Source organism: Lepisosteus oculatus, unplaced genomic scaffold (genome assembly GCF_040954835.1).
Source record: "Lepisosteus oculatus isolate fLepOcu1 unplaced genomic scaffold, fLepOcu1.hap2 HAP2_SCAFFOLD_99, whole genome shotgun sequence".
Taxonomy (NCBI): Eukaryota; Metazoa; Chordata; class Actinopteri; order Semionotiformes; family Lepisosteidae; genus Lepisosteus; species Lepisosteus oculatus.
The window spans coordinates 116,501-134,225 of record NW_027168435.1 but is presented as its reverse complement, the minus strand read 5'-3'; the positions used below and the strand labels follow the sequence as shown (position 1 = coordinate 134,225).

General features: G+C 46.6%; 8 non-coding genes across 8 annotated transcripts; 4 read left to right on the top strand and 4 right to left on the bottom strand.

Moving 5' to 3' along the window:
* The first annotated feature begins 4,875 nt into the window (after positions 1-4,875).
* Positions 4,876-4,948, top strand: trnav-aac (transfer RNA valine (anticodon AAC)). Its single transcript has one exon. It is a non-coding gene; the product is annotated as a tRNA-Val (tRNA).
* A 574-nt stretch (positions 4,949-5,522) lies between these two features.
* trnah-gug (transfer RNA histidin (anticodon GUG)) lies at positions 5,523-5,594 on the bottom strand. Its single transcript has one exon. It is a non-coding gene; the product is annotated as a tRNA-His (tRNA).
* A 201-nt stretch (positions 5,595-5,795) lies between these two features.
* On the top strand, positions 5,796-5,867 carry trnae-uuc (transfer RNA glutamic acid (anticodon UUC)). The gene has a single exon. It is a non-coding gene; the product is annotated as a tRNA-Glu (tRNA).
* A 440-nt stretch (positions 5,868-6,307) lies between these two features.
* On the top strand, positions 6,308-6,380 carry trnav-cac (transfer RNA valine (anticodon CAC)). The gene has a single exon. It is a non-coding gene; the product is annotated as a tRNA-Val (tRNA).
* Positions 6,381-9,438: 3,058 nt separating this feature from the next.
* On the bottom strand, positions 9,439-9,520 carry trnas-gcu (transfer RNA serine (anticodon GCU)). The gene has a single exon. It is a non-coding gene; the product is annotated as a tRNA-Ser (tRNA).
* A 2,654-nt stretch (positions 9,521-12,174) lies between these two features.
* Positions 12,175-12,256, bottom strand: trnas-cga (transfer RNA serine (anticodon CGA)). Its single transcript has one exon. It is a non-coding gene; the product is annotated as a tRNA-Ser (tRNA).
* A 1,365-nt stretch (positions 12,257-13,621) lies between these two features.
* On the bottom strand, positions 13,622-13,703 carry trnas-gcu (transfer RNA serine (anticodon GCU)). The gene has a single exon. It is a non-coding gene; the product is annotated as a tRNA-Ser (tRNA).
* A 1,203-nt stretch (positions 13,704-14,906) lies between these two features.
* Positions 14,907-14,980, top strand: trnan-guu (transfer RNA asparagine (anticodon GUU)). Its single transcript has one exon. It is a non-coding gene; the product is annotated as a tRNA-Asn (tRNA).
* The last annotated feature ends 2,745 nt before the right edge of the window (positions 14,981-17,725 follow it).

The window sequence follows — 17,725 nt, the reverse complement described above, 5'->3', positions numbered from 1 at the left end:
TCATTGCTTAGTTTTGCAGGTTCTGTACATTTGAACATTCAAAGTGACTAAAGTAAAGGAGTTTTCCCTTTTTACCACATAATTCCCAAAGATCAACACTAATAGAAAGCCTAATTCCAGCCAAGATTCAATTAATGTCTCTCAGGCATCCCAGCAGTGGATTTCATGACTTCAGACAGCCATCTTTATCAGTGGAGAACTCAATGCTCTGAGGTTTACTGGCAGAGTCTCACACTGGGTAATATGTTGGTAAATAATGTCCTATGGAATTCTACTATTGATAAATTCTACTATGGAACTGCGATGTGTCCTGAAAAAATCTTCTATGATAGTGGTACAGTCCATCACACCCCACCTACAGCCTTTAAAAGAGAAAAAAAAAATTCTGATATTATGGTGGAAAAAGAGGGGATTCAGTGGCTGACGAGATTGCTAAACAATATTGCAAAGGAAGAGAGAATTCCAGAAGAATGGACAAAAAGCAGTATGGTTACCATCTACAAGGAGAAAGGAGACCCAATGGAGTGTAAAAACTATAGAGGAATAAAACTTCTGGAACATGGATTGAAAATCCTGGAAAAAATTCTGGACAAGAGACTCAGGAAGATAATCAGGATCCACAACTCACAATTTGGATTCTCAGTGGGGAAAAGCACAACAGATGCCATTTTTGTGATGAGACAGTTACGGGAGAAGACACTAGAGAAAGGGAAAAAGCTGTATGTGGCCTTTCTGGACTTGGAGAAGGCATATGACCGTGTGCCCAGAGAGGTGGTTTATTGGTGCTTGAGGAAGAAAGGAGTACCAGAAAGCATGGTGAAGTTAGTTCAAGCAACCTATAGAGATGCAACTACGAAGATGATAACACAACAGAGAGAGACAAAAGAGTTTGAAATCACAGTTGGAGTACACCAAGGATCAGCACTAAGTCCTTTCCTTTTCATAAACATTATTGACACACTGACAGAGGAGGTAAGAACAGAAGTGCCTTGGGAACTCATCTTTGCTGATGATGTGGCACTGATGGCAGACTCAGAAGTAGAACTACAGGAGAAAGTGTTCAAATGGCAGAGGAGTCTGGAAAAAGGTGGACTGAAAATGAATGCAGAAAAATCTGAAATAATGGTAATGGAGAGAAGAGGAGATACTATGACCAATGTTGAGGAGACAAATGGAGGAAAACTGAAACAAGTTGATGACTTTAAATACCTTGGATCAAAACTGGTAAAGGGAGGAGAAACACTGGAGGCAGTAAAACAAAGAGTGAAAGCTGGATGGAACAAGTGGAGAGAGATAACTGGAATAATCTGTGACAGGAAAATTCCCAGAAAGTTAAAGTGCAAAATGTACAAGACTGTGATTAGACCTGTACTACTATATGGAGCTGAATGCTTGGCAGTTGGAAAGAGGGAAGAGAACTTGATGAGAAGAACTGAAATGAGGATGTTGAGATGGATTCTGCAGATTTCAATGAAGGATAAGATCAGAAATGAAGAAATCCGTAGACGATGTAGGGTGGTGAATGTGGTTGAGAAGATGCGAGAGGCGAGGTTACGGTGGTATGGACATATCATGAGGAGGGACGTTGAGGAAGTAACAAAGAGCGTAATGGAATTTGAGGTGGAAGGTAACAGAGGAAGAGGCAGGCCTAGAAAGAGATGGATAGATTGTGTGAGAAAAGATATGGAGGTATGTGAAGTGAGTGAGGAAGATGTGCTCGACAGAGACAAATGGAGAAGAGCAACCAAAGCAGCTGACCCCAGGACAGTCTGGGACTAAGGCTGTGAAAAAGAAGAAGAAGAAGAAGAAGAAGATGGTGGAAAAAGAGCCCTGGAATCTTTGTAGAAGGACAAAAGACGGAAAGAACGGGCAGTGTAACCATGGCGAAGAGAAGGGAAATATTGGAGAGAGCTTTTTTCATACACTTTTTATGACTGTTTTTGTGGCTGTTTTTCCAGCCCAACAATGATCAACAAATATGGGCAGGCGTCCTGTTCCAAATCCAATCTACCTTTCTTCCAAGCATACAGGAATGTCAGTGAATTAAATATTGACATATGAAAATACCCAAAAATATGCAATCACACATATGCAGTTTGAGCAAACATAAGACAATACCCAAGTACCACAAACTACCAGGCATCATTAGCAGTTCAGGTGGGGAGCTGTGTCAGCATGCGTAGGCTGCAAAGGAACAAGTAATAGGTCTATTCCATGCTTAAAAGAGAAGAAAGAAAACACAACATTTCAGCCGTGGAGCCCTCACACCTGAAGAAGGCTCCACGGCCGAAACGTTGTGTTTTCTTTCTTCTCTTTTCATCTAGTGTCATTAGCCAGTTCCTGTCAAAATAAAATAGAAATGGATAACATTCTAGAGAGAGTTTGAAATACCAAGGTACAATTTAAACCATATTTCTTCCACTACAACCACAATATTTTGGAGAGATCGCTGAGCCTAACTGTTCTGGCATGTCCGTTAGCCTCCATCCTGCTTCAGCAATGAATGCAACGGGGCACATTCTGAGGGAGATGCGGTCAATCGGGTTGCAGGAAAACCACGCTATGCTTTTTTTTGAGATCCTGAAAAGGACAGAGGGGCCATGTATATGTGTGCAGCTGGATATGTAATTGCAGGTAGCGTAGCAAATTCTGCTGAAGCCCCACTGCCTGGTGTGGACGGTAGCTGTGCATGTTGCAGCAGAATTGTGCATGTGAGATCAAGGGGGCATGTCATGTGTTTGAGCACTTCACTCCCTTCCGGAAGCACGTGATTCCCTGAGTCCCAAAAATTTGTAAGTTCTTTGGATGACCTGTGGACCGATCTTTCACGATGAAGAATTCCTTAAGAAGAATAGATCTCGGCCCACCATCCCAATGCCTCCATCTCAAAACAGCAACCTCCCACTGCCCTTAGTCTGCAAGGCAGTCCTTTCAAGTGCGATGATGACGCCGGGACCTTCGTTGCCTATTGTACGAGCTGAACTTTTGTGCTCATCAATTCAACGCTCTTTCCATCAACTCATCTTGTCTTTTGACGCTTCGTGTTTTGTGCTCCTTTGACTATCGGCATATCGGGTGACTGCAAACACTGAAGTTCTTGCTTACGGAGTGTGGAACAGTGTTTTCAAGTGATCGCTGTTCTGTCATGTTGACGCCGAATGAATCTTTCTTTGGCAACATGGGCAGGCTGACAGCAGTGCGAGCTAAAGTAATGGCAAATTTCTTGACTTATTTCTGAATGTGAATGTTCTTTAGAAAAGGGATGCGGCGTTGCTTCTCCCCCGTGTAAAGGTCACGCATTCCAGACGTGGTTATGAGCGAACAGTTGCCGCAAGTGTTTGAAAAGAGCAAGAGAGGAAGCAGCCCTGCCCCGTGTGAGGATCAAACTCAGGACCTTCAGACGATGAGACTGACGCGCTACCAACTACGCCTACGAGGCCAGCTGCAGTACACAGCCGGAAAGTTTGCCTCATATGGATTTCAGTCGCCCGTTCCCTAATCTTTAGACGCCCTCTGCTGGATGTTGCATTTGCCTTTTGATCTCACCGATACTTTTTTGGTCTGTTTCTGTTGCGAGTCCGTTTTTCAGATCTCACCTAGCACAAGTCTCTCTGGCTGAAGTGGCCTCTCTGCTTCAGCATCGTGCCCTCACTCAGCCATTAAAAACGTCACTCGGACTTCTGACATGCTGACATGAAATGTCAAGAGAGAGTGGCGGAGACGCTTAAGGCAGAGAGAAGATGAAGAGGGGGCGTGGCTGCGAAATGATTGACAGCTGCATGACGCTCTCCATAGAAGGCGTGACCACAGGCTAAAGGACACCTTTCGGCACATCAAGCTCTAAGCACACACCTGGAGGACGTGGGAAATGATCCCGCTACCTCTCGCGTGCAAAGCGAGCGCTGTACCATGCAAGCTAACCCCCCTCACTGGGGCTCATGCCTCAGTGTCGCCTAGTGCCGCTTGTTCCCCTCTTACCGGGTGCAGTTCACTGCCCTTCGTCTGCAAGGCAGTCGTGTAATTGCGGCTTTCTTGACTTATTGATGAAGGTCTGACTGGACGAGCGAATGATGCCTCTCCCCCGTCCTCAAGCTCGTTGACAGAATAAAATGGCAAGTGCCGCCGTGGCTCATTGGTTTAGGGATATGATTCTCGCTTAGGGTGTGGGAGGTCCTGGGTTCAACTCGCGGATGAGCCCTTGTGTGCTCTTTTTGTCCTCGTCCACAAGACTGGGAACTGATATCCACATCACCTTGCAGCATCTGCTTATGGCAAACGATGGAATGTGACTAATGACTGAACGAGCCTGGTGAATACTCATCACGTGGCACAATGAGAGCGTGCAGTCAGCTGTCCAAGGCAGCAACCTCATTGCTCGTTCAAAAGAACACGTACTGAAAACTCATCACCACTATGTCGTAAATGAGCACCGCGATCGCTTGTTGTCAGGCGTCCTTACTTGGGAAATGCAGAAGCAAAAACTGCCCTCTCTCAGCCACCGAAACGTGTGCGGCTCGCCTTGCACTCTCTGCGCCTCGCATATTTATGGAGCTGTCTGCTCTTCTTTCTGTTGAAGTACGCAAGTTACGGGGCGTACTGCACACTATGATGTGCTCAATGACAGCTTTCAAGATTTGAAAACTATGAGCTTGATGGCTCAAGTCGAACGAATGTGGTTGTTACGCAATTGATGATCAAACGCACGTATTCTAACGATTCGTGAGAGTATGTTCTAAAGGTCCCTGGCTCGATCCCGGGTTTCGGCATTTTGTTTCATCGAGCCCTTTGTTCCTCTCTCCAGCGCCCCCTGCCTAAAGTGACGCTTCCCTTTCTCAGCCCGAAACGCAAGTGAGACACCAGCAGCGGTCCCTGCAGGTTTCCGTAGTGTAGCGGCTATCACGTTCGCCTAACACGCAAAAGGTCCCTGGTTCGAGACCGGGCGGAAACAGCCTCGTTTTGCACGCTCCTGTACTTCACAGAGGTATTGAGCGACCGGTCATTTGTTCCCAATGTATTTCCGCTGCCTTCATGCACTCTTGTACCAAACGCACGTTCCTTCTGTATGCGGAGCCGATCATTTGCAATTGGGCTGTGCCGACAGATCAGGACGAGCTCTGTCGGCTCAAAAGCAGCGCAGGACCTGCAAGAACAACAGAAAGATTAGCATCCAGCGGGGGCTTCTTAGTGAGCCCAAGATCTAATCAAGAATCGGCTCCAGCAACAGGGCTGGGCGCATTGTTCCATTCTCCGACCACTCTCGGTGTAAACAAGTCCCTCCTGGTCTCTGCTTGAATTGCACTTTCCTGCGTTTGCTTTGGTGTAACTGGCTTCCCCTGCATGGGCGAATGTGAAGAATATCCTTAGTAAGTCATTGAAGAACCCCGAGAAGAGGTCGGAGTGGTCTCTGTCGTTCATCAACGATCCAGTCAGGCAGTACTCCTCTGTAAAGCACCGTTCGTTCACATCAATTGGCTTTTTTTTGCCTTCATTCGTGCAAGTAGTAAAAGCAGACGCCCCTATTCTGCCGTGACCCGGATTCGAACCGGGGTTGTTGCGGCCACAACGCAAAGTACTGACCACTATACGATCACGGCGAGTTACCGATACACACGTGGCAGGGCGGAAAAGGCTGTGCTCTCTTCGTGTGACATAATTCGGGAAAGTCCTGACGTTGCATTTCAACTGAGCCCCAGTATACATCGACCCTTCGACACTCTGAGTGACAACTCTCTTGTGTGTTTTCTCATATTTATGTAGTTTGCTTGCATGATGCCCTGAACAGCAGGGTTGTGCACTCCCATATCGTCTAGCGGTTAGGATTCCTGGTTTTCACCCAGGCGGCCCGGGTTCGACTCCTGGTATGGGAACGTGTCAATTTTGCCTCCTGCTTTCCAAAAGATCAGCACTGTGTATGAAGGAGCCGCTCAACGTGCAAAACGTGCGAGAAGAGGGGGCGCTTGTTTCCAGCCGAAACTTCTCGCGTGTGAGAAGAGCTGACCATCGCTGCAGGAGGTGGGAGGGTCACTCTGGTAGACAGGGCTGACCTTCGGCAATAGGATTTATACTCTCCAAGATGATATTTGCACTTTCTGGAGAGGCGATTTTCTCCACTTCAGTAGCCCGATTTCGTCGATTGCGTGGAGAGGGCTGTAGAATGTGACGCCGCCTTTCCTGCTCCGTCCATGACAGGCGTGCTGGTCTCTGGAGAGAGAGCACGGTCCATCAGCGCACTCCAATAAAGGCACTGGAAGCAGCTGAATCGCATTAGCGAAGCTCAGCGCTGGGCCGCTGGGCACATCTTACCACAGTTTCCGTAGTGTAGTGGTTATCACGTTCGCTACACACGCGAAAGGTCCCCGGTTCGAATCCGGGCGGAAACAGACCAGACTTTTTCTGTCGCCACGCACAAAAGGGGATTGGGGATTCGCCTAGCGCTGTGATCGAACAGACCCACTCACCTCTTAGTGTGGCGGGATCTGCGCAGTGCATGTCGCAGCGCATCCTGCTTTAACTTCAATGCGCGTCCTGATGTACCCCGGTCTCCCGCGTGACAGGTCCTATACTAACGAGGAAGACATCGCTCTCTCCGACCCCCGGCATTGCGTCCTGACCCACCGTGCTGGAAGCCGACGCGTGCTGTGATTCCTTTACGGACCAGAAATGACAACCGAGGAGCCGAGAGATCATTTCAGCATTTCGCGTCTGAACGGAAAACACAAACGACCAACTCGGAATGACTTGCCTTTGACGCTTATCAAAGCGTTCTTTGTGCATCGAACAGACCCACTCACCTCTTAGTGTGGCGGGATCTGCACAGTGCATGTCGCAGCGCTCCCTGCTTTCACTTCAATGTGCTTCCTGATGTCGAGTCGTGTGCCGTGCGGAGGCTCTGAAAGCGAGAGCAATGAAAAGGTGCACGACGCTGTGAAAGAAAACAGAGAAGTGAAAGGCAGTTCTTTCTCTAAGGAGGTAAAAGAAAAGCTACTCCCCGTCGGAGAAATCGAACCCCGGTCTCCTGCATGACAGGCAGGGATACTTGCCACTATACTAACGAGGAAGACAGCGCACGCTCCGACCCCCGGCATCGTGTCCCGACCCAGCGTGCTGGAAGGCGACGCGTGCTGTGATTCCATTACGGAGCAGAAATGACAACCGAGGAGCCGAGAGATCATTTCAGCTTTTCGCGTCTGAACGGAAAACACAAACGACCAACTCGGAATGACTTGCCTTTGACGCTTTTCAAAGCGTTCTTTGTGCACGACGACTGCGCCGCCTAGCAGATACAAATGGGTTGTACAACTTTGAAGTAGCAAATGGAAGAGGGCTAAGCCCCCTCTCTTTTAGCCCAGGTTCGATCTGTCTCCCAGACTCACCAGGCGCACGCACACACACACACCCGTGCCGTTGAAGTGCTCTGCTTCATTTCTAAGGGCAACTCAACATTCACTCCTACCCCGAGTGCAGAAAAGACAGCGTCTGCAGCAACAGCAGCTCAGGTCTCTGCCCATCTCCTCTTTTCTGCGGCTCCTGCGGAGTGGAGTCCTGCCTGGAGCTGTGTTTGCAGGCGGCGGCTCCCCGCGCCCTGTCTGTGCGTCGTGAAATTAATTAATAACGTTAATAAATTTATAAAGTAAATTTATAAAGTTATAAATTAGAAATTAATAACGATATAATTATATTCATGTACCGCAACACAAGAATAGTACACACTGTACATTGTCTGTCGATAATGTTTCTGTAGTGCTTTTTCAGCATTCAGCATGTGACTGTGCTGTTGGCGCTGTGGGTTAGGTTCCTGACTTCCATGTCACACGGTCTATGATTGAATCCCATAGAACTATGACTTCATTATTTAACAAAAATTTCTTTGAAAAAATGAAACGTTTCCCTTGGTCAGAGATTAAAAAAAACCTCACTTTTTTGAGGTTTTACTGTGCAGAGTGAGGTTTTACCTCACTTTTTTTGAGCAGAAGGTTTACTGTGACCTGAGAAGGGCCGGCATCCAATCACGGTGGTACACACACACGCTCTCACTCATATGAGCTACACGGCTACCAAGATGATCTCGGATGCGCCGAGCTGGTACGGAACATATTGAACTGATCGACGGCGAATTGTCTCTCAGACAGGCTTTTCACCTCTGAGCTCCCTGACTGACAGTGATCAGCTAGGTAGTGAAACAGTCAGCTGCTTCTAAGCCTTAAACAGCTGCATCTCGGCGCTTCCACGGAGAGATGATTTGAAAGCCGAACATCGCCCATTGGGAACACCTTACTATCACTAGTTTAAGAGACTCTTAAGGTCTTGCAGAGGTGCCTGTCTAATAGCATGCGCTTTGCAAGCTATAGGTGTTTAGGCTGAGGCAGAATGCCTGTTAACAAAATGTTTTTCTAAAGGTGTGCCTAAGTGGCTGCAAAAGGACAACACTCCTGGGGCGCCGTGGCTCAGCTCCTGCACTTGATTATAATGCCGTTACATGTCGAAACAGTAATTTACGTCATCCTACCACTGCAACACGGGGAATAGAGAGAAATGAGCACACGCTACGAATCGTCTCAATCACTCCCTAGAGTCGTAAGGCGCATTGAAGGGTGCACCCACATCATTAATCGTTGCGCCTCTGTGAAAGGAAAGCTCTTGGGCAGTCTTTGAAACAGCTCGGATGAAACACTTGATTGCTTCCATGTGCATCTGGAGCCCACTTCTTATTTTCACTTCACGCCGCCCAAAGCATTTCTAAAACAGGAGATTCGCGTTTGGGAATGCGCCCTGCCCTACAAATAAAACAGGTCTACGGGTCTGAAACCTGCTCCACAGAAAACAGCTCTGTTGCGCTTTTGATCAAAGGGAGATTCACTGTTCTTACTTTTTGATGACATAACACCCAAAGGGGCTTCTTTGGAGCTGGATTCCAACCAGCATCCTTAAGTTTCTTGGCGGTATCCTTTACAGTCCTCTGTTCGGTCGACAAGGGACTGAAGGGGGCAGCTTTCCTCACACATACAGTGCAATGTACTGTAGTGTTCCCCTTCATTGAATTCGCAGTTCTGCATCAGACCTCTAACTCGTTTCCTTAGCTTGGATTTAAGCCACGAAGCAGGCTTCTACTGTATAAACTTCTAGAGGAATCACAAACTATTTGAGAGGCCACCATCCCAGGGGGACCTGACAAAGTCTATCCCTAAACACCTAGCGCAGTCTCTCGAGAGACTGTCAAAAATCGCTTTCTCCGTTTGCGTTGCAAGTAAGTGAAAACGCGGTCTCAAACCAGAGCTTCTTGGCAGCAGCGGAACGTAAATACCGTTACTGTTACTGCTCGATACCGACGTTAGCCTACTATACCATGTTCAGCCACCGCTAGAAAATGTACGGCTCTAGGACCGGAGCAAACGACAGGAGGGCCAACGCCAAACGGGCACACGTGTCAGACATGGAGCGCGACGAGGATGGGATTCAAACCCATGCGTGAAAAGCACAATGGATTAGCAGTCCATCGCCTTAACCACTCGGCCACCTCGTCAAGGAAACTGGGCTGTCCGGACATGGGTTGGCGCGCTCCAGATGATCTTTTTCTTTTTTTTCCCTCGTACTCGAGGGTCATTTTCCTGTTCCACATGCGATTTCAACATTTTCCTTGGGAGATATCAAGCCAGCAAGCCACTGCTGTGGTTCAATGGCCAGTGTGGAGATCAGTGGCCCTGTTGTACACAGAAAGCACATTGAGCTCCTTGGACATGAAAAGTTCCAGATAAAAGCCATTTGTCACCCTTTCTCTTGGTGTTGATGTTGCTATTGTATATAAAGGTGGCAACTTGCTCAGCGAGCAGGCGGAGCACACACCGAATGCAGATGTGTCTGAGTGGTGTGTCCAAGTGGCTGCAAAAGGATAGCACTCCTGGGGCGCCGTGGCTTAGTTGCTTAAAGCGCCTGCCTAGTAAACAGGAGACCCTGGCTCTGAATCCCAGCGGTGCCTTTTTTGTTCTGTCTTCTCGAACAGAACTGGTCATTATGGACAACCGCCTACAGCTAGACTTAATTAAATGCAAGTATTCATTTCCTGTCTTTAAGCGACTTGTTTTTCTTAAAATGGATGCAACTTGCAAAACATGAAATACAAACCTTGCTAATCAGCGCTAGCGGCTGGCAAAAAAAAAGAAGTCAGCAATGTTTTTTTTCTTTAACCTTAACCCTGCTAATGGAGAAGAGTTAAACGACCGAGTCTATGCAGCTTAAACGGTGCGCACGTCGGGTTCTTAGCTGAAAGGGTGGTAAATCACGCTCACCCCAGTCCTTAATCTTTTAAAGAGGATACAAAATTGAATCTAGTCGCCACATCACATACATCCTGTTCAATGATAAAAAGGTAACATCTATCCTCGCTCCAGAGTCAATCTCACGTTGAGGGCATCTTTTTTTTTCACTTTACCGTGAATCGGGCTCGGCTGCACAGAGGAGAGAGCAGAGCAATGAGGTCACGGGGACAGGGGAGTCACACGCTGGCGGTTTGAATACGCGGAAGATCACTGAGGGATCCACAGTATATGGACCCTCCGTGCGCCATCAGTCCGCACTCCGGACTCTGAATCCTGCCATCCGAGTTAAGATCTCGGCGGAACCTGAGGCGCAGTTCCTTCTTAAAACGTAATCTGGTGAGCATTTCTAGAATCGTACTTGTATAGATGCAGCCTTTAATTTGTTGCTAGGTTAAAATTGATGACTTCTTGTATTTCAGTAGGCAACTGCCCTCTTGATTTCGGATTTAATTTCTTTATTACAGGGGCGCTTTTATGAAGACAGAGTCATGTTCAGGTACTTTGCTTGATGGAGGAAGCTCATTTCGGACTCTGTGATCTGCTCACCTGGAAAGGTCTGCTGTACTACTACAAGAGAGAAGTAGAGTCTGGAAGAAGGGACAATTTTATGATGCTTTGGAAGGTAGGTTTTTTTTTCTTTGAAATCGAAATGAATCAGAATATCAGTGCAAAAGACAAACTCTTGGTTTAGTTTAAAGAGATATGGTTTTAAAACAGACAAAATGTAGAAAACAGGTGTTTCTCACTTTTGGAAAAGAATGGACCGGGGGTAATAGTTTACTAGTTGCAGTGCTGAGCTCACCGGGTTGCAGTCCTGCAGTGTCACACGACGGCCAGTGGCGCAATGGATAACGTGTTTGACTATGGATCAGGAGATTGTAAGTTTGACTCCTGCCTGGCTCGGGTCGTTTTTAAACGCATCGGGCTACTCCCCTAAGTAGTCCGTGCTACTTACTGCATTGTAATCGTACTCAGTAAGAGATTTCCTTCATGTAAATGAACTGCACCTGACAGCTTTAGAAAAACACCTGGGCTCAGTACGGTGCTGAGAGCTCAGAGTTGCTGTTGTTCTAATTAGCACGCACTGCATCGGCTATGAACCTGAACTTTTCAATTATTCCAATCAATAAGTCAACACGTAGTCCACATGAAAGGTAGAAATATTCTCTTGTCTGTCTCTTGTTTGTATAGAACTGAATGTCCCTGACAATGTACTGTTAGTTTTAATTGAAGAACGGCATTTGTGTTCAAATATATCAGACAAGTTTACGTAACTGCTCATGCGACACTCAGTTGTAATTAGTCAAGAAATAAAGTCGAACAACAGCTGCGGGTTTGATTCTGATCGTATCAGACTGCAGCACCTTTTTCTTCAATTGACAAATGATAGAGATTCGAAGAGAGATCCTTCAGACCAGCAAGCAAACCCACGGCTATTTCGGTTTTCTATCTAGGCAACGTTGGTGTCTGCAATACCATACATGAAAGCGTGATGCAATTTCTGTGGCTAAATTTGTTGCACGTCATGCACAGTAAGAGTGTTTCTAACACCAAATACAAAGTCAACAATTAGCGATCACGCCTTCTCCTCAGTTAACCCACTGAAACCCTTGCTGTTAACAGTTCTTTAATGCGTGCTTTACGAGCACCTACATATCGTGTCGGTTCTTTCAGTTTTATTCATTAGGTTTTCAAAGGCATAAGTAGAACACCAGAGGTGCGAACGCAAGATGTGTGGTTATCTGAAGAACTCATTTCCATGGCAGCGGGGGCAAGCGATTTAGCATTTCTATAGTACCAGGAAAGGAGAAGCGGCACTTCGCCTTTGCCGCGCAGGCACAAGGCGACGTGTGGCAGACGCCGTAATCGGCAGGATTCGAACCTGCGCGGGGAGTCCCCAACGGATTTCGAGTCCATCGCCTTAACCACTCGGCCACGACTACAGCGAGTTCGCCATCGCCGCATTCCTCCTTTAATGTAACACGGAGTGCGACGTGGCTGCGGAAACCTTTTCAAAGTTGCTCTCCGTTAAAAAAAAATAAATACCTTTGACAAAATACGTGCCGGCAGACAGACACGCCTCAGAGGGTTTAAGGCTGGCTTCACGTTCAAATGATAAAGTCTCCCCGTCCGGATGTCAAAATGCAGCTTTGGCAGACAGAAAAAACAGCAACAAACCATAAATGTGGATAAGGATTTTACAAGCTGCACCACACTGCACTTTCAAAAGCATTTACATTCCTGTTAGACGCAGGAATTGCCTTTGATTTGCGTGCTTACAAACGCCATTGAAAACGAAACAAAACAAAAGCCCTCAGCTCCTGCACTTGATTATAATGCCGTTACGTGTCGAAGCAGGAATTTACGTCATCCTACCACTGCAACACGTGGAATAGAGGGAAATGAGCACACGCTACGAATCGTCTCAATCACTCCCTAGAGTCGTAAGGCGCATTGAAGGGTGCACCCCCATCATTAATCGTTGCGCCTCTGTGAAAGGAAAGCTCTTGGGCAGTCTTTGAAACAGCTCGGATGAAACACTTGATTGCTTCCATGTGCATCTGGAGCCCACTTCTTATTTTCACTTCACGCCGCCCAAAGCATTTCTAAAACAGGAGATTCGCGTTTGGGAATGCGCCCTGCCCTACAAATAAAACAGGTCTACGGGTCTGAAACCTGCTCCACAGAAAACAGCTCTGTTGCGCTTTTGATCAAAGGGAGATTCACTGTTCTTACTTTTTGATGACATAACACCCAAAGGGGCTTCTTTGGAGCTGGATTCCAACCAGCATCCTTAAGTTTCTTGGCGGTATCCTTTACAGTCCTCTGTTTGGTCGACAAGGGACTGAAGGGGGCAGCTTTCCTCACACATACAGTGCAATGTACTGTAGTGTTCCCCTTCATTGAATTCGCAGTTCTGCATCAGACCTCTAACTCGTTTCCTTAGCTTGGATTTAAGCCACGAAGCAGGCTTCTACTGTATAAACGTCTAGAGGAATCACAAACTATTTCAGAGGCCACCATCCCAGGGGGAACTGACAAAGTCTATCCCTAAACACCTAGCGCAGTCTCTCGAGAGACTGTCAAAAATCGCTTTCTCTGTTTGCGTTGCAAGTAAGTGAAAACGCGGTCTCAAACCAGAGCTACTTGGCAGCAGCGGCACGTAAATACCATTACTGTTACTGCTCGATACCGACGTTAGCCTACTATACCATGTTCAGCCACCGCTAGAAAATGTACAGCTCTAGAACCGGAGCAAACGACAGGATGGCCAACGCCAAACGGGCACACGTGTCAGACATGGAGAGCGACGAGGATGGGATTTGAACCCATGCGTGCAGAGCACAATGGATTAGCAGTCCATCGCCTTAACCACTCGGCCACCTCGTCGACAGAAGTGGGCTGTCCGGACATGGGTTGGCGCGCTCCAGATGATCTTTTTCTTTTTTTTCCCTCGTACTCGAGGGTCATTTTCCTGTTCCACATGCGATTTCAACATTTTCCTTGGGAGATGTCAAGCCAGCAAGCCACTGCTGTGGTTCAATGGCCAGTGTGGAGATCAGTGGCCCTGTTGTACACAGAAAGCACTTTGAGCTCCTTGGACATGAAAAGTTCCAGATAAAAGCCATTTGTCACCCTTTCTCTTGGTGTTGATGTTGCTATTGTATGTAAAAGTGGCAACTTGCTCAGCGAGCAGGCGGAGCACACACCGAATGCAGATGTGTCTGAGTGGTGTGTCCAAGTGGCTGCAAAAGGACAGCGCTCCTGGGGCGCCGTGGCTTAGTTGCTTAAAGCGCCTGCCTAGTAAACAGGAGACCCTGGCTCTGAATCCCAGCGGTGCCTTTTTTGTTCTGTCTTCTCGAACAGAACTGGTCATTATGGACAACCGCCTACGGCTAGACTTAATTAAATGCAAGCATTCATTTCCTGTCTTGAACGACTTGTTTTTCTTAAAATGGATGCAACTTGCAAAACATGAAATACAAACCTTGCTAATCAGCGCTCGCGGCTGGCAAAAAAAAAAAAAGAGGTCAGCAATGTTTTTTTCTTTAACCTTAACCCTGCTAATGGAGAAGAGTTAAACGACCGAGTCTATGCAGCTTAAACGGTCCGCACGTCGGGTTCTTAGCTGAAAGGGTGGTAAATCACACTCACCCCAATCCTTAATCTTTTAAAGAGGATACAAAATGGGACGGAGGCAACAGGCTCAGAGAGCAGGTTAATGCACACCGAATGCAGATGTGTCTAAGTGTCTGTAAAAGCGCGGTGCTCCGCTGGTGCTGTTCCCTAGTGGCTTAAAGTGCCTGCCTAGTAAGCAGGCGATCCTGGGTCTGAATACCAGCGGTGCCTCTCTCTGTGTCTTGTTGTGCCGAATGTCTCATTTCAGACAAACATGTACAGCTTGGTTCAGTTTAATGCAAGAATTCATTTCCTTTCTGGAATAACTTGTTTTTGAAGAAATCCATACAGCTTGTGAAAGATGAAATCCATTTCTTGGTTGTCAGTGGAAAAAGATTGCCGGCTGCAAGAAGCGCAAGTGATTGTTTTCTTTGACCATAAACCTGCAAATGTAGAGAGCACAAGCGGCCGTCAGTCTCTGTGGCGCAATCGGTTAGCGCGTTCGGCTGTTAACCGAAAGGTTGGTGGTTCAAGCCCACCCAGAGACGCATGTCTCAGTTTTTCCAATGTAAACATCATCACCGCTAAAGAAGATGGCGCAGAAGGCTCCACAGTCGAAACGTTGTGCTTCTTTTCTTCTCTTTTCAGCATGGAGTAAACCTTTGCTTGATCCTTTGCAGCCTACGCATGCTGACACAGCTACCTTTCTCTTAACGCAGACAAAGTAATAATTCTGTATTAACGTGGCCTACATATTGACGCAATGATCGAACTAACTGACATGTTCTGATTCAGATCCCCTGCAGTTCATGCCAATTAGAACAATAGCAATGCTGAGTCCTCCCCACCCTACTGAGCACAAATTCAGCTGCTCTCCAGTTCTGTTCTGCATGTTTTTTCATTGCAATTGAGCTCGGAGCTGGAGATGATCTCCATACAGTTCTGTGTTAACTAGCCCGCACTTGCGTGCTAATTTACGGGTTGTGGCAAATGCTTTTCTATAGTTCATATACATGACGGCAACCTGTTACCGAGGAACCTGAGAGGTTTAAAAGCCTCACGAGCCAGGCAGGACTCAGACCTACAATCTTCTGATCCAAAGTCAGGCGCGTTATCCATTACGCCACTGGCCCATAGAACATGCGCTTGCACTCCACCACAGAGAGCTCTACACTGCTACTAGTAGTACACTTCCCCATCTAAATTTTCACAGCAAGAAACTTGTGTTTCCTACTATTTTTATCAGGTTTAAAATATCATCTCCTTAAAACAGAAAAAGTGTTGTGTCGTGCTGAAATTCCGATTGATTTTGAATTCAAAGAAAAAAGGTTTTCTTCCAAAACACCATGAAATTGTCACATCTTGCAGACAATAGGTGTATTCCATGTTGAAAAGAGAAGAAAGAAAACCATGGAGCCTTTTACAGGTGTGAGGCTTCTTCAGGTGTGAGAAGACCTCACAGCTGAAACGCTGTGTTTCCGTTCTTCTCTTTTCAGCATGCAATAAACCTAGTACTTGTTCCTTTGCAGCCGAGGCATGCTGACGTAGCTACCCAGCTGAACATCTTGCAGACTCTACAGTACTTCTCTCCTGTAGAAGTAAAGCAGGGCTTGCTGGGTGAGCTTTTGCTCCGGTAAATTAGGTCACGTGTCATGTTAAATCACTTCTTCTAAACACAACATTTGCTGGTGCTAGCTTTCCCCATGAAAAGAGACATTTCCCTTACAGTACATGACATATCGTTTTTATTCTATCAATAAGTATAGAAATTAAACAAAAGAAAAAATGGTGTCGCCAAAGAATGCACAGCTCTGTCGCCTTGGGGAGGTGTCAAGGGCATTGAGCTCCTTGGACATGAAAAGTGCCCGATAAATGCCATTTCTCATCATTTCTCTTGGCGTCAGTTCTGCTATTAAACGGGAAAGAGGCACGGGCTCAGAGATTATGTTAAGTGCACACCGAGCGCAGATGTGTCCAAGTGTCTGTAAAAGTGCGGTGCTCCCTAGTGGCTTAAAGTGCCTGCCTAGTAAGCAGGCGATCCTGGGTCTGAATACCAGCTGTGCCTCTCTCCGTGTCTTGTTGTGCCAAATGTATCATTTCAGACAAACATGTACAGCTTTGTTCAGTTTAATGCAAGAATTCATTTCCTTTCTGGAATAACTTGTTTTTGAAGAAATCCATACATTTTGTGAAAGATGAAATCCATTTCTTGGTTGTCAGTGAAAAAATATTGCTGGCTACAAGAAGCGCAAACGATTGTTTTCTTTGACCATAAACCTGCAAATGTAGGGAGCATAAAAGACCGTCAGACTCTGTGGTGCAATCGGTTAGTGCATTTGGCTGTTAACTGAACAGTTGGTGGTTCAAGCCCCTCCAGTATGCGTGTCTCAGTTTTTCCAATGTAAACATCATCACCATCGCTAAAGAAGATGGCGCAGAAGGCTCCACAGCCGAAACGTTGTGCTTCTTTTCTTCTCTTTTCAGCATGGAGTAAACCTTTGCTTTATCCTTTGCAGCCTAAGCATGCTGACGCAGCTACCTTTCTCTTAACACGCCTCAATCATTATTCACCAAAACGATCAGCAGAATAAGTCGCCTTTGTGGTGATGTCACTCCTCTGCTTCACAAATGTCCTTAGTGACGGGCCATTTCTTTCTGCCATTTTTCCGGAGCGGTTATTGATTGCTCCATCATTTCCCTCATACTTTCCATCCCTAGATTGAAAAAAAAAACAGAAACAGGCTGACAGGACGACAATCAAATTGCAAAAACTCATCAAAGCACTCGATAGAGTATTTGAATCCACAAGTAGCTACGAGCAACTTTGTCCTGGCTTGCATGAAAGTCGGAAAATGTCAAAAAGAAAAAGATGGTGGCTTTTTCATATTTGTTCTTTTATTTTTAGTTCGTTGGCTCTTCTGTCCATTGTCCTCCTGCCTGGCTCTTGACTGTGACTGTCTGAACGCACACGTTAGACTTTCAGGCGGGGGATTTGTCCTGAGCCTCTGTGAAAGACCCACCCACCCCCATAAATAACTGCTCTAGAAACACATGATTGCAAAACTAAACCACAGCTTAAAGAGGAGCTTGTCATGACCGCCAGGCAGTTAAGACCAACTCTTAAGCGATCTAATCAGCACCAGCAGTGGGTGATTATTAACAAACGCTGCCGCACGAGTTAACCCACCTGCACACACTCCACCGTGCGGTACACAGTGCTATTTTTACCATCTTTACCTGCTTCCCGCTGCTCGGTATTAAGTCTATTCCTTGAGAGCTCTACCTGGCATTTT